This window comes from Ovis aries, chromosome 5 (assembly GCF_016772045.2).
Source record: "Ovis aries strain OAR_USU_Benz2616 breed Rambouillet chromosome 5, ARS-UI_Ramb_v3.0, whole genome shotgun sequence".
Lineage (NCBI taxonomy): Eukaryota > Metazoa > Chordata > Mammalia > Artiodactyla > Bovidae > Ovis > Ovis aries.
The window spans coordinates 85,328,952-85,343,077 of record NC_056058.1 but is presented as its reverse complement, the minus strand read 5'-3'; the positions used below and the strand labels follow the sequence as shown (position 1 = coordinate 85,343,077).

Sequence of the window (14,126 nt, the reverse complement as noted above, 5' to 3'; positions counted from 1 at the left end):
TTTGCATGATGTATTCTGCATATAAGTTAAATAAACAGAGTGACAATATACAGCCTTGATGTATTCCTTTCCCAATTTTGAACCAGTTTTGTTCCATGTCTGATTCTAACAGTTGCCTCTTGACTTGCATACAGGTTTCTCAGGGGACAGGTAAGATGGTCTGGTATTCCCATTTCCTTAAGAATTTCCCACAGTTTGCTGTGGTCTACCCAGTCAAAGCTTTAGCATAGTCAATGAAGCAGAAGTAGATGTTTTTCTGGAATTCCATTGCTTTTTCTATGATCCAACAAATGTTGGCAATTTGATCTCTGGTTCATCTGCCTTTTCTAAACCTAGCTTGTATATGTGGAAGTTCTCTATTCAATCACCAATGAAGCCTAGCTTGAAGAATTTTGAGCATAACCTCACTAGTACAGGAAATGAGCTCAACTATCTGGTAGTTTGAACATTCTTTAGCATTGCCCTTCTTTGGACTGGGATGAAAACTGACCTTTTCCAGTCCTGTGACCACTGCTGAGCTTTCCAAACTTGCTGACATACTGAGTGCAACATTTTAACAGCATCATTTTTTAGGACTTGAAATAACTTAGCTGGAATTCCATCACCTCCACTACCTTTGTTTGTAATAATGCTTCCTAAGTCCCACTTGACTTCACACTCCAGGATGTCTGGCTCTAGGTGAGTGACCACACCATTATGGTTATCCCAGTCATGAAGACCTTTTTTGTATAGTTTTTCTGTGTGTTCTTGCCACCTCTTTTTAATCTCTTTTACCTCTGTTAGATCCTTACTATTTTTGTCCTTTATCATGCCCATTCTTGCATGAAATGTTCCTTTCATATTTCTAAGTTTCTTGAAGAGATCTCTAGTCTTTCCCATTCTATTATTTTCCTCTATTTCTTTGCATTTTCATTGAGGAAGCCGTTCTGATCTCTCCTTGAGAGAGATATCCAATAAATTTTTTGGATTATAATAATTTTAGAATGAGTGTGACTGGTTATTAAAATCTGCTGCATATTTATATTATCTGTAAAATAAGGTACATGAACTGTGTGTTCTTAATTTTTTTGAAGTTCTGAGATTTGAAATCTTGTAGCTGTTTTCTTTATTCACATCTTGCATGTAAATAGATCCATTCTGTTTAATACCTTTATTGAGAATAATTTAATTTTCAAAAGAAATCAAAGTATCTTTTATTAGCAACAAATAGAAAATTTATTGATTTCTTTAGCCTTTTTCTGGTCATTATGGCCTTAATGACTCTGATGCTATCAAGGAGAAGAGAAATGTATAAAATACTTTTCATCTAGGAAATATTTTAAAAATTACTTTCTGAGGTTCAGAGGATTTGAGGGAGAGGTAAAAACCGCAGTTTATTCAGGGGCCTCTGGACCTCTCTCTGCCTGCTGCGCTGATGTAGCTAAGTGACAGCCTAAATGTCGGCACACATGGCGCACTGATAGGATCTACACAAAAGACGGCATTACATTGAAACACCTGTGAGAGATATCCCATATAATAATGGCTTCGGGGGAAAGAAGGCAAGGGAAACATGTGCAAGATGGTGGAGTAGAAGCAAGTGCGCTCATCTTCTCCTGTGAGAACTCCAAAATTACAACTTGCTGCCGAACAACCATGGACAGGAGAATGTTGGATCCCACCAAAAAACGATGCCCAATGTCCAAGGGCAAAGGAGAAATCCCAGCAAGACAGTAGGAGGGGCAAAATCACGTTTAGAATTAAACTGATACCTGCCATAGAAGCTTGAAGGGCTCAAACAAAGCCTTGCATGTTCCAGGACCCAGAGACCCCACAGAGACTGAGCCACACCTGTGACTGAGTCTCCTGCAAAGGTATGGGTCATGAGTGGCCTGCTGCAGGGGGAGGGGCTTTGGGTGCAGCTACCTGGGTCACACAGCCTCTTGGAGGAGGTTGCCCTTAACCCCACCATAGAGCTGCTGGGCAGACAACCCACAAACTGCAGAACAATTATGCCAAAGAAATTCTCACACTGTTAAGAAAGTTCTAGGACCCACAATAGGTTTCCCAACCTGGGGATCTGGCAAAGGGATTGAGAACTCCCAGAGAATTTGACTTAGGAGGCCAGTGGATTTGATTACAGAACTTAATACAGGACTGGGAAAACAGATTCTTAGAGGATACAAAACAAAACCTTGTGTGCACCAGGACCCAGGAAAAAAGGAGCAGTGACCCCACAAGAGACTGACCCAGACTTGCCTGGGAGGGTCCAGGAGTCTCTGGCGGAGGCATGGATTGGCAGTAGCCTACTACAGGGTCGGGGGAACTGAGTATGGCTGTGCGTGCATGGGACCTTCTGAAGGAGTTCGCCATTATCTTCATTACCTCCACCATAGTTTGGTCTCAGGTCAAACAACAGGGAGGGAACGCAGCCCCGCCCATCAATAGAAAATTGGATTAAAGATTTGCTGAGCACTGTCCTGCCCATCAAAACAAGACCCAGTTTTCACAGCAGTCAGTCTCTCCCATCAGGAAGCTTCCATAAGTCTCTTATCCTTATCCATCAGAGGCCAGACAGACTGAGAACCACAATCACAGAAAACTAATCAATCTGATCATGTGGACCACAGCCTTGTCTAACTCAGTGAAACTATGAGCCATGCCATGTAGGGCCACCCAAAACAGATGGGTCATGGTGGAGGGTTCTGACAAAATGTGGACCACTGGAGAAGGGAATGGCAAACCACCTCAGTATTCCTGCCTTGAGAACCCCATGAAAATGCAAAGAGATAGGACACTGAAAGATGAACTCCCCAGATCAGTAGGTGCCCAATAAGCTACTGGAGATCAGTGGAGAAGTAACTCCAGAAAGAATGAAGGGATGGAGCCAAAGCAAAAACAGCACCCAGTTGTGGATGTGACTGGTGATGGAAGTAAAGTCCAATGCTGTAAGAGCAATACTGCATAGGAACCTGGAATGTTAGGTCCATGAATCAAGGCAAATTGGAAGTGGTCAAACAGGAGATGGCAAGAGTGAACATCGATATTTTAGGTATCAGTGAACTAAAATGGACCGGAATGGGTGAATTTAACTCAGATGACCATTATATCTACTACTGTGGGCAAGAATCTCTTAGAAGAAAGAGAGTAGCCATCAGAGTCAACAGAAGAGTCTGAAATGCAGTACTTGGATGCAATCTCAAAAATGACAGAATGATCTCTATTTGTTTCCAAGGCAAACCATTCAATATCACAATAATCCAAGTCTATGCCCCAACCAGTAGTGCTGAAGAAGCTGAAACTGAATGGTTCTGTGAAGACCTACAAGACCTTCTAGAACTAACACCCCAAAAAGATGTCCTTTTCATCATGGGCAACTAGAATAAAACAGTCAAGAGATACCTGGAGTAACAGGCAAGTTTGGCCTTGGAGTACAAAATGAAGCAGGGAAAAGACTAATAGAGTTTTGTCAAGAGAACGCACTGGTCACAGCAAACACCTTCCAACAACACAAGAGAAGACTCTACACGTGGACATCACGAGATGGTCAACACCAAAATCAGATTGATTATATTCTTTGCAGCCAAAGATGGAAAAGCTCTATACACTCAGCAAAAACAAGACTGGGAGCTGACTGTGGCTCAGATCATGAACTCCTTATTGCCAAATTCAGACTTCAATTGAAGAAAGTAGGGAAAACCACTAGACCATTCAGGTATGACCTAAATCAAATCCCTTACAATTATACAATGGACAGGACAAATAGATTCAAAGGATTAGATCTGATAGAGTGCCTGAAGAACTGTGGATGGGGTTCATGACATTGTATAGGAGGCAGTGATCAAGACCATCCCCAAGAAAAACAAATGCAAAAAGGCAAAATGGTTGTCTGAGGAGGCCTTACAAATAGCTGAGGAAAGAAGAGAAGCTAAAGGTAAAGGAGAAAAGGAAAGATATACCCATTTGAGTGCAGAGTTCCAAAGAAGAGCAAGGAGAGATAAGGAAGCCTTCCTCAAAAATCAATGCAAAGAAATAGAGGAAAACAATAGAGTGGGAAAGACTAGAGATCTCTTCAAGAAAATTAGAGATACCAAGGGAATGTTTCATGCAAAGATGGGCTCAATAAAGGACAGAAATGGTATGAAGAGGTGGAAAGAATACAGAGAAGAACTATGCAAGAAAGATCTTCATGACCCAGTAACCACAATGGTGTGATCACATGCCCAGAGCCAGACATCCTGAAATGAAAAGTCAAGTGAGCCTTAGGAAGCATCACTATGAACAAAGCTAGTGGAGGTGATGGAATTTCAGCTGAACTATTTCAAATCCGAAAAGATGATGTTGTTAAAGTGCTGCAGTCAACATGCCAGCAAATCTGGAAAACTCAGCAGTGGCCACAGGATTGGAAAGGTCAGTTTTCATTCCAATCCCAAAGAAAGGCAATGCCAAAGATGTTCAAACTACTGTAATATTGTACTTGTCTCACACGCTAGCAAAGTAATGCTCAAAAATTTCTAAGCTAGGCTCAATTGTACATGAATTGTGAACTTCCAGATGTTCAAGCTGGTTTTAGAAAAGGCAGAGGAACCAGAGATCAAATTGCCAACATCTGTTGGATCATAGAAAAAGCAAGAGAGTTCCAGAAAAACATCTACTTCTGCTTTATTGATTATGTCAAAGCCTTTGACTGTGTGGATCACAACAAACTGTGGAAAATTCTTCAACAGATGGGAATACCGGACCACCTTACCTGTCTCCTGAGAAATCTGTATTCAGTCAAGAAGTAACAGTTAGAACTGGACATGGAACAACAAACTGGGAAAGGAATACGTCAAGGCTGTATATTGTCACCCTGCTTATTTAACTTATATGCAGAGTACATCGTGTGAAATGCTGGGCTGGATGAGCTACAAGCTAGAATCAAGATTGCCGGGAAAAATATCAATAACCTCAGATATGCAGATGACACCACCCTTATGGAAGAAAGTGAAGAGGAACTAAAGAGCCTCTTAATGAAAGTGAAAGAGGAGAGTGAAAAAGTTGGCTTAAAACTCAACAATCAAAAAACGAAGATCATGGCATCCGGTTCCATCACTTCATAACAAATAGATGGGGACACAATGGAAACAGTGACAGACTTTATTTTTTTTCAGCTCCAAAATCACTGCAGATGGTGACTGCAGCCCTGAAATTAAAAGACTCTTGCTCCTTGGAAGAAAAGCTATGACCAACCTGGACAGCATATTAAAAGCAGAGACATTACTTTGCCAACAAAAGTCCATCAAGTCAAACCTATGGTTTTTCTAGTAGTCATGTATGGATGTGAGAGTTGGACTATAAAGAAAACTGAGCGCTGAAGAATTGATGCTTTTGAACTGTGGTGTTGGAGAAGACTCTTGAGAGTCCCTTGGATAGTAAGGAGATCAAACCAGTCCATCCTAAAGGAGATCAGTCCTGAATATTCATTGGAAGGACTGATGCTGAAGCTGAAACTCCAGTACTTTAGCCACCGGATGTTAGAACTTATGAAGAACTGACTCAATGGAAAAGACCCTGATGCTGGGAAGGATTGAAGACATGAGGAGATGGAGATGACAGAGGATGAGATGCTTGGATGGCATCACTGACTCGATGGACATGAGTTGAGTAAGCTCTGGGAGTTGATGATGAACAGGGAAGCCCGGCATGCTGCAGTCCATGGGGTCGCAAAGAGTCAGACATGATTCAGGGACTGAACTGAATTCTGGGGAAAGGTTAATGAGTCACTTACATGTTTTCATGTTTAGGTAGAGGCTGATGCTCAAGTAATTGATCAACTGAAAAACTGATTTAATGCTTAGGTTCTGGGGTCTAAGAAAAGTGAAAAAGTGAAAGTGTTAATCGCTCACTTGTGTCCTACTCTTTGGGACCCCATGGACTGTAGCCCGCCAGGCTTCTCTGTCCATAGAATTCTCCAGGCAAGAATACTGGAGTGGGTAGGTATTCCTTTTTCCAGAGGATCTTCCCAACCCAAGGATCAAACCCAGTCCCCTGCATTGCAGGTAAATTCTTTACCATCTGAGCTGAGAGGGAAGCCCTCAGTAATTCAACCCAAAGCATCAGCTTTTGTCTCTCCCTGCTCTAGGACGTTAGTGATTTTAAAACACAAAACAAGAAAACCCAGAGAAGCCAATAAAGACAATTAAAGTTTTTAGAAATACAATCCTAGACTCATCCTCTAGGGATGGATAGCGAAATACCATTTTTCTCGTAGGAATACTTCAATAAGACAAATTTCTTAAAAAAAAGTTCTAGAGATTATCTACATATTAGCTTGAACTTACAAACTGTCATTTTCTTAGTTCAAGATGTCTAAATATCACCAAGTTCGTGTTGTTTAGGCTAATATTTTCTTAATAACTTATTCTACCATATTCCATTAAATCAGTTTTTCAGTTGATCAATTACTTGAGCATCAGCCTCTACCTAAACATGAAAACATGTAAGTGACTCATTAACCTTTCCCCAGAATTCAGTTCAGTCCCTGAATCATGTCTGACTCTTTGCGACCCCATGGACTGCAGCATGCCGGGCTTCCCTGTTCATCATCAACTCCCAGAGCTTACTCAACTCATGTCCATCGAGTCAGTGATGCCATCCAAGCATCTCATCCTCTGTCATCTCCATCTCCTCATGTCTTCAATCCTTCCCAGCATCAGGGTCTTTTCCAATGAGTCAGTTCATGAGTTCTAGCATCAAGTGGCCAGAGCATTGGAGTTTCAGCTTCAGCATCAGTCCTTCCAATGAATATTCAGGACTGATCTCCTTTAGGATGGACTGGTTTGATCTCCTTGCTATCCCAGAATAAAGAGAAAGGTACGATTTGTGAGTGAGGACCTGGGCTGCCTGCCACACGTGGCCCTATGAAGGGGCAGCACCTTTCAGGCAGTGGGGAGAAGATGCTTAGGTTCTGGGGTCTTAGGGGACCATGGAGAAAGGTCTCCATACCCAGGCCTTCAAAATTGCACTTGAATAAATGATATGGGCCTGGTGAACAGAATGTACTCAAGGCTTGCGGTCTTTCCTCACATTTTGCAGATCATACTCATATATGGCCCTAGGAAGAACTTCCAAAACAAGATTGAGTTTGCCAAGCAGCTATGATCCCCACTGTACCACAAACATATAAGATTCAGTTTGAATTTTCCCTCAGCTTTAGCGGATACGGTGTTCTATAGACAGAATTCTGGGACTACTGATTCATGATCTAATTGTATGAACACCATGAATAAAATATCAGGCCATAATGTGTTTGAATTTTTCACTGACTTTTCTTAATCATAGTATCTGATTTTTGTGGCTCACATATGGTGAGACATTTTCTTAAACACCAACTGGAATACCTAGGATGGCAGAGATTTTGGTCCTTCCAGATAGGAGAAGTAGTCTGGGAAACGGGCCAACACACTGACATTTCATGGACATTTTTACTGTTTTGTTTTTACAACAATGGGCAGAATATTTATTATTGTCCTAATGTTTAAAGAGATCCAAGAAATAGAGCAGTCAGTCACACTGACTCAGTTTCTCCATCTGGTTCTTCCTGAATGTGGTGGTACAGACAGTTTTTTGTTACCCCTAGTTATTTTCCAAACTTTAAAATTTTATTGTCACAAAAGGTGGTTCCATATGCGGTTATGATTTAGGGGGCATCCCGAAGGAGTCTGGGCAAAGAGATGTCTCCTACTGTTTCCTTGAACTCTACCTTAAGTGATTCATGTCTATATGTTGAAAAAAAAATTTTTTTTTTGCTGCTGTTATCCTCTCTAAACAACTTACTGTGAATAATTTTTATCAGAATTCCTTATTCCTATTGATTGAACAGATTTGATCAATATTAAAAAATGTTCAAAGCAGTCAGCCTAAGGAAAGAAGAGAGAAGACATAGAAAGGAAAAGAGAGAGAGATGTATATCATGTTACTTTACTGTGTAAATGTTTCAATCACCTATATTAGAGACCTCTTGAGTTTTCTGTCCTCCAAAGAAACTTAAGAATCGTGCTTTAACCAATTTTCAAGAACGGCATGAGGTAATGGTGAGATACTGTTTTCCTGCTACTATATGAACTCTTTTATTAGAGTTTAAAAAGAATTTTTCTTTGGTTGTAAAGATGGGGAGCCACATTTGGTATGAAATATCTCTAGAGTAGTTATTAATAACTTAAGGGTGCTTAGCTTCATCTTTCAACATTTGCGTGATGAATATATTTCACAGAATTCAGCAAACAACAAAAAACCCCAACAGAACTCCCCAAGCCCCACCTAAACACAGCTTAAATGGTAGGCACTTAATTTTCCTCCATTTCAAGATCGTAAGTATGAGGCTGCAGAGTAGGTTTAATGCTTCAGCAATATTAGGGTTCTGAGTTGGCATTCTGTGACTTGCTTGCCTTCCCCTGTGGTCACGATATGGGTGCAGCAGCCCCAAGCATCGGGTCCTCATAAGAGAATTTAACAGCAGGAAAGAGGAAGGGTTTCTTGTTTTTTTTTTTTAATCATCAGGGGAGAAAAGCTTTCTCAGATAATTCTTGGAAGACTTCTTTTGTCATCTTATTAGCCGGCACTGGGTCAATTTCCTCTGCCCTAGTGCAAGGGTAGCCTGGATGGGGAGTATCTGCTATTTTTTGTCTGTATTTGTTAACAAAAAAGAGGAAGATGGGGAAAGATCTCAGATAAGTGCTCTTTAGATCCATCCTTCATTTCTACCAAATGTGTTTCCTTGAGTACATTTCTAAAAAAATACGTCATTTTCCTGCTCTTAAACTTTCAGGCTTTTTTATAATTGGAGCAGAGCAGCCCATGGGGTTGCAAAGAGTTGGACATGACTGAGCGACTGAACTGATAGTTGATTTACAGTATTGTGTTATTTTCAGGTGCACAGCAAAGTGATTTGGAGATATATACATATATATATAAATGTATATATATATATGTATAAAAATATGTGTGTATATTATTTTTCAGATTCTTTTCCATTATAGGTTATTACAAGATAATGAATATAATTCCTTGTTGTTGTTGTTTGATCGCTCAGTCATGTCCGACTCTTTGTGACCCCATGGACTGCAACATGCCAGGCTTCCCTGTCCTTCACCATCTCCTGCAGTTTACTCAAACTCATGTCCATCAGGTCAGTGATACCATCCAACCAACTCATCCTCTGTCACCCCCTGCCCCTCCTGCCTTTAATCTTTCCCACATCAGGATCGTTTCCATTGAGTTGGCTCTTCCTATCAGGTGGCCGAAGTATTGGAGCTTCAGCTTCAGCATCAGTCCTTCCAATGACTATTCAGGATGGTCCACCTTTAGGATGGACTGGTTGGACCTCCTTGCGTCCAAGGCTCTCAAGGGTCTCCCAGTGCTATACATTAAATCCTTGTTGTTCACCATTTCAGTAACTTTCATTGCTAGTGAATACAATAAAATCCAGCCCCCTCCTCCTTTACTCTCCAGTGGCTGCTAAATGAATCTGGAACAGACACAGAGCATTCCTCTGTTCATACCTACACTCATGATGTTTCCTCCTCTTGTAATCTCTTCTCCACAGTCTCCCACTGTATGCCGATTTAGACATCAATGCTCAGCTCCAAGGCTGCTTTCTCCATGAAGCCTTCCCAGCTTCCCTCCACCATCTGTGGTTTCTCTTTACTCCCAGCTTCCTCAGCAGCACTTCCTGTACACAGTAGAAACTGCCTGCTCTTGGATATACCATTTGACTTTTGATTATCAGAAGACCCCACAAAGACCCAACTCAAAAGCATTGTCAGCATTGCTGGGGTGTAATCCAGATCTTGTCTCTTGCAAAGCTGCGGGTGCAGTGGTGAATTTTCTCAGATGGGCTTCTCCCAGACCCCAGCAAGGTTTCACTGTCCTTTCTCTGCGGTAATATAGGCAGTAAGTTTTGTGAACTCATTAAAAGCTGTGCTCCATTGTGCGAAATGGCTGTTAATCGAGAGATAAAACTTTAGATGAAAACTGAAGAGGTAGTTAACTTTTGATTTGAGGAGAAGAATGGGAAAGGAGTAATCCTCCAGAAAATGTGACTGCTGAGATAGCAGAAGCCTGGGAAAATACTTGTACATCCTTAAGACTGTGCTATAGATGACTTCTTACCTGGTATTACAAATATTTATGTATAGTACTCCTGAAAGGTCATTATATTTCAGAAGGCAGGGAATAAATGATATAGTGTGGTGTAGTAGCTCTGGAGATGCAGAATTGAGATTAGGTTGTAGGTCTGTCAGCTCCCCAAGACCGTGTGACCTTTGGGAAGATACTTGACTATGTGAGCCTTTGGTTTCCCCATCTGTAAAGAAATGGTTAAAATACATATCTCACAGGTTACCCAGGCTATTAAATGAAATAATATTTAAAAAAATATCATGTAAACCTTAAAACTATAGATGATTAAATAATTGTCATTATTTATCTCCGCAACATCCATCATGAGAGCAGGCACCCAGAAGATATTTGTTTAATGAATGAGTGAATGAAAAGCTATCACAATGAGCTGATTATAAGGATAAACATATTTTTCTTTCCAGAAAAGTGTCTGTGAGGTTCTAAGGCATTTTCTTTGCTTGCACTACTAAAATGTGGAAATCAATAAAAATCATTACTGAGAATTAAATACTAGTAGATTATATCAACTTTAATATGAAGCTAAATTTCTTGTATGAATACACTGGCTATTCATAAACTGCTGGGCCTACACTTCCACTGTTTACAGCATTACTGGAGCCCTTCATGAGCACCACAGCTTTGCAGTTCCTCTGGGACCATCCATTATCCCACGGATCCATTATCATCTATAATTCTCTCTAAAAACCTAATAAAATTGACTGTAAGAAGCCTGTGCTGTGTATTGTCTTCAAACATAACCTTCTTCACATCTTTCTTGAGTGTTGAGACTTTTAAAGGATCTGGGATTATTGGAATGGTAGCTTTCTCCCTCCACTTGTGCTTCAGATTTATACCTCTCCAAGGTAAGGAGCCAGGCACTGCAATCTGGCTGCAAAGAGAGCGTGGGAATCTATAAACAGCTTTACACTGCCCCTGAGCCTCCCAGACCTGATGGGTGGGCATGAAATGGTTTAGTTTTTCTATGACCAGCTCTAACAAGAGAATTCTTCACCTCTCTGTGAAGAACATGCATTATTCCAGTTAACTATTTTGCTGACCCCTGTGAATGTTGTCTTAAATCCCAAGAGGTGCTTTGCAGATGTGATTGAGTTAAAGATCTTGTCATGGTGAAATTGTCCTGGTTTATCCAAATTGGCCCTAATTATAATCACAAGAGTTCTTATTACAAGGTTTGACTAAAAGGCGGGTGGAAGGTCAAAGGTGAAAGGTAATGTGATGACAGAAGCAGGGAGAGAAGAGGCGATGTGAAGGAGGGCATGGGGTGAGGAATGACAGCCCCTAGGAGCTAGAGAAGGCAAGGAACAGATTCCCCCTTAGAGTCTCCAGAAGAAACTTGCTCTGCTGACACCTTGGTTTTAGCCCAGTAAGACTTACTTGTGTGGTAGTCGCTCAGTTGTGTCCGACTCTTTGCGACTCATGGATGGCTGTAGCCCCCCAGGCTCCTCTGTCCATGGGATTCTCCAAGTAAGCACACTGAGGTGGGTTACCATTTCCTTCTCCGGGGGACCTTCCCAACCCGGGGATCGAACCCAGGTCTCCTGCATTGCAGGCAGATGCTTTACCCTCTGAGCCACCTGGGAGGCCCAAGACTTACTTATTAGGACTTTTAAATTTCAGAATTGTGAGAGAATCAATTTGTGTTGTTTCAAGCCATTGTGTTTGTGGCGATTTGTTACAGCAGCAATAGGAAACTCATACAGTTGGTCTGGTTTGAGTGGTGGGAGCCTGGGTGGTTGGTGGTGAAGGTTTTCTCCCTCCACAATCCAGGGCATTCTAGCCAGCCCAGAAACAGGAGCTCCTTAAACCCCCGCATTGGCTTTAGGTTTCAGGTGTCAGGAGCCTATTTGGTAAAACTCGTCCTTCATTCTTCCTTCCAGTGTATCTTCAGCTCAGTTCAATTCAGTTGCTCAGTCGTGTCCGACTCTTTGTGACCCCATGAATTGCAGCACGCCAGGCCTCCCTGTCCGTCACCAACTCCCGGAGTTCACTCAGACTCACGTCCATCGAGTCCGTGATGGCATTCAGCCATCTCATCCTCTGTCGTCCCCTTCTCCTCCTGCCCCCAATCTCTCCCAGCATCGGAGTCTTTTCCAATGAGTCAACTCTTCGCATGAGATGGCCAAAGTACTGGAGTTTCAGCTTCAGCATCATTCCCTCCAAAGAAATCCCAGGGCTGATCTCCTTCAGAATGGACTGGTTGGATCTCCTTGCAGTCCAAGGGACCCTCAAGAGTCTTCTCCAACACCACAGTTCAAAGGCATCAATTCTTCAGCGCTCAGCCTTCTTCACAGTCCAACTCTCACATCCATACATGACCACAGGAAAAACCATAGCCTTGACTAGACGGACCTTTAGTCTTACTCTTTTATTTAAAAATTTTTTTTTAATTTTTTTAAAAATTAAAAATTAGTTAATTAAGTTTTAAATTTTTGGCTGTGATGGGTCTTCATTGCTTTGCATGGGCTCTCTCTAGTTGCAGCGAATAGGTGTTACGGTTCGTTGCAGTGCATAGGCTTCTCACTGCAGCAGCTTTTCTTGTTGCAGAGCACAGGCTTTAGACATCAGTGGCTGCAGTTCATGGGCTCAGTAGTTGCAGTTCACAGGCCTAGAGCTCTGACTCAGTAGCTGTGCTGCACAGGCTTAGTTGTCCCAAGGGATGTGGGATCTTCCTGGACCAGGGATCAAACCCATGTCCCCTACATTGGCAGGCAGATTCTTAACCACTGGACCACCAGGGAAGTCTCTATCTCTTTACTCTTAAAATAAGTTATTTTCTTCATCTTCTTTCTCAAATAGATCATGATGGCTTGTAAAATCTAGAATTAGAAACAATGGCAGGCGTTGTCCCCCTTCCTCAAATTCAGGCAGGGTTTAATTCTCAGATGTCTTTTGAAGAAGAATGGAAATGTTTTTATTTCATCCTTCTCATGCAGCAAGAAGAGGAAGATAAGCATGAAACAAGATCACTCATGTTCTGCTGCACCGTGACATCCCAGAAGTTCTCTGTACCTGTTCTTTGTTTTATGGCAGAATTGGAATCACTGCTAAGGCTGTATGCCCAAACCCTCCTTGTATGTACTGAGGACTGATGCTGAAAGAGAAAATATTCTGTATTGTGGGCGGAGTTCTGGCAAATTATTGTCCATTGTGATTTCTCGTTTGGGGAAAACTTAATCATGATCCAAGTTTTATATTAGAAAAATGCATATAAAAAGTGATTGCAAGTATTATGTAAGAGTTAGAAAACATCTATCCAAAGTCATAATTTCCAAATATAACTCCTTTCTGAGTTGGCAGCACATATGTCTGACTTAGGCCTACTATGAACAAGAGTGGTTGAGTTATTAAAACTCCATTAATCTAATTTGTTTAAATGGAAGTAGTACCTTATGCCTGGCTTAAACAGAATTTAAATGAAGAGAGAGGAGAAATATTATTTGATGTAATTAAGATGTCAGACCCTACTCATTTATGAAAAGATGCAAAGTCAACAAAAGAAGCCCTGTGGTGTAGCGTTTGGCTTTGAAAATGCTAAATAAATGGAAAAATAATCGAGTGGTAACAATCATAGATATGTGATGCTTGTTCACAATCTTCAAATGCAAAAATTTCTCTATCTACCTTCTTTCTTTCTGTTGATGCACACCTCACTAAAATGTATAAATGAGTCTCATTTGCTCTTCTAGACTGTGGCCTATGGTGCTAAATCCTAGGAGCCTTTAGTGTAAGCTAAAGAAAACTGTCAATACCATACATACATCTAAATGCTGCCAATTTAAAACCTTATTACTGGAGGCCATAAGCTCTGGAATTATCCTTGTCAGATCTAAGGAAGCAGCCAACCTTCCCAGCAGTCTCTTTGGCATCTCTGAACTTCTGTGTCATTGCTTTTTTAGGGCTAGGAGTAATGGTGAGACAATTGCATGGTGCTCCCTCTCTTCAATTCTGTTTCTAAGGGTCGGCAT

General features: G+C 41.3%; 1 non-coding gene across 1 annotated transcript; it reads right to left on the bottom strand.

The window, feature by feature from the left end:
- Positions 1 to 11,669: 11,669 nt before the first annotated feature.
- TRNAC-GCA (transfer RNA cysteine (anticodon GCA)) lies at positions 11,670 to 11,741 on the bottom strand. Its single transcript has one exon. It is a non-coding gene; the product is annotated as a tRNA-Cys (tRNA).
- Between the last annotated feature and the right edge of the window lie 2,385 nt (positions 11,742 to 14,126).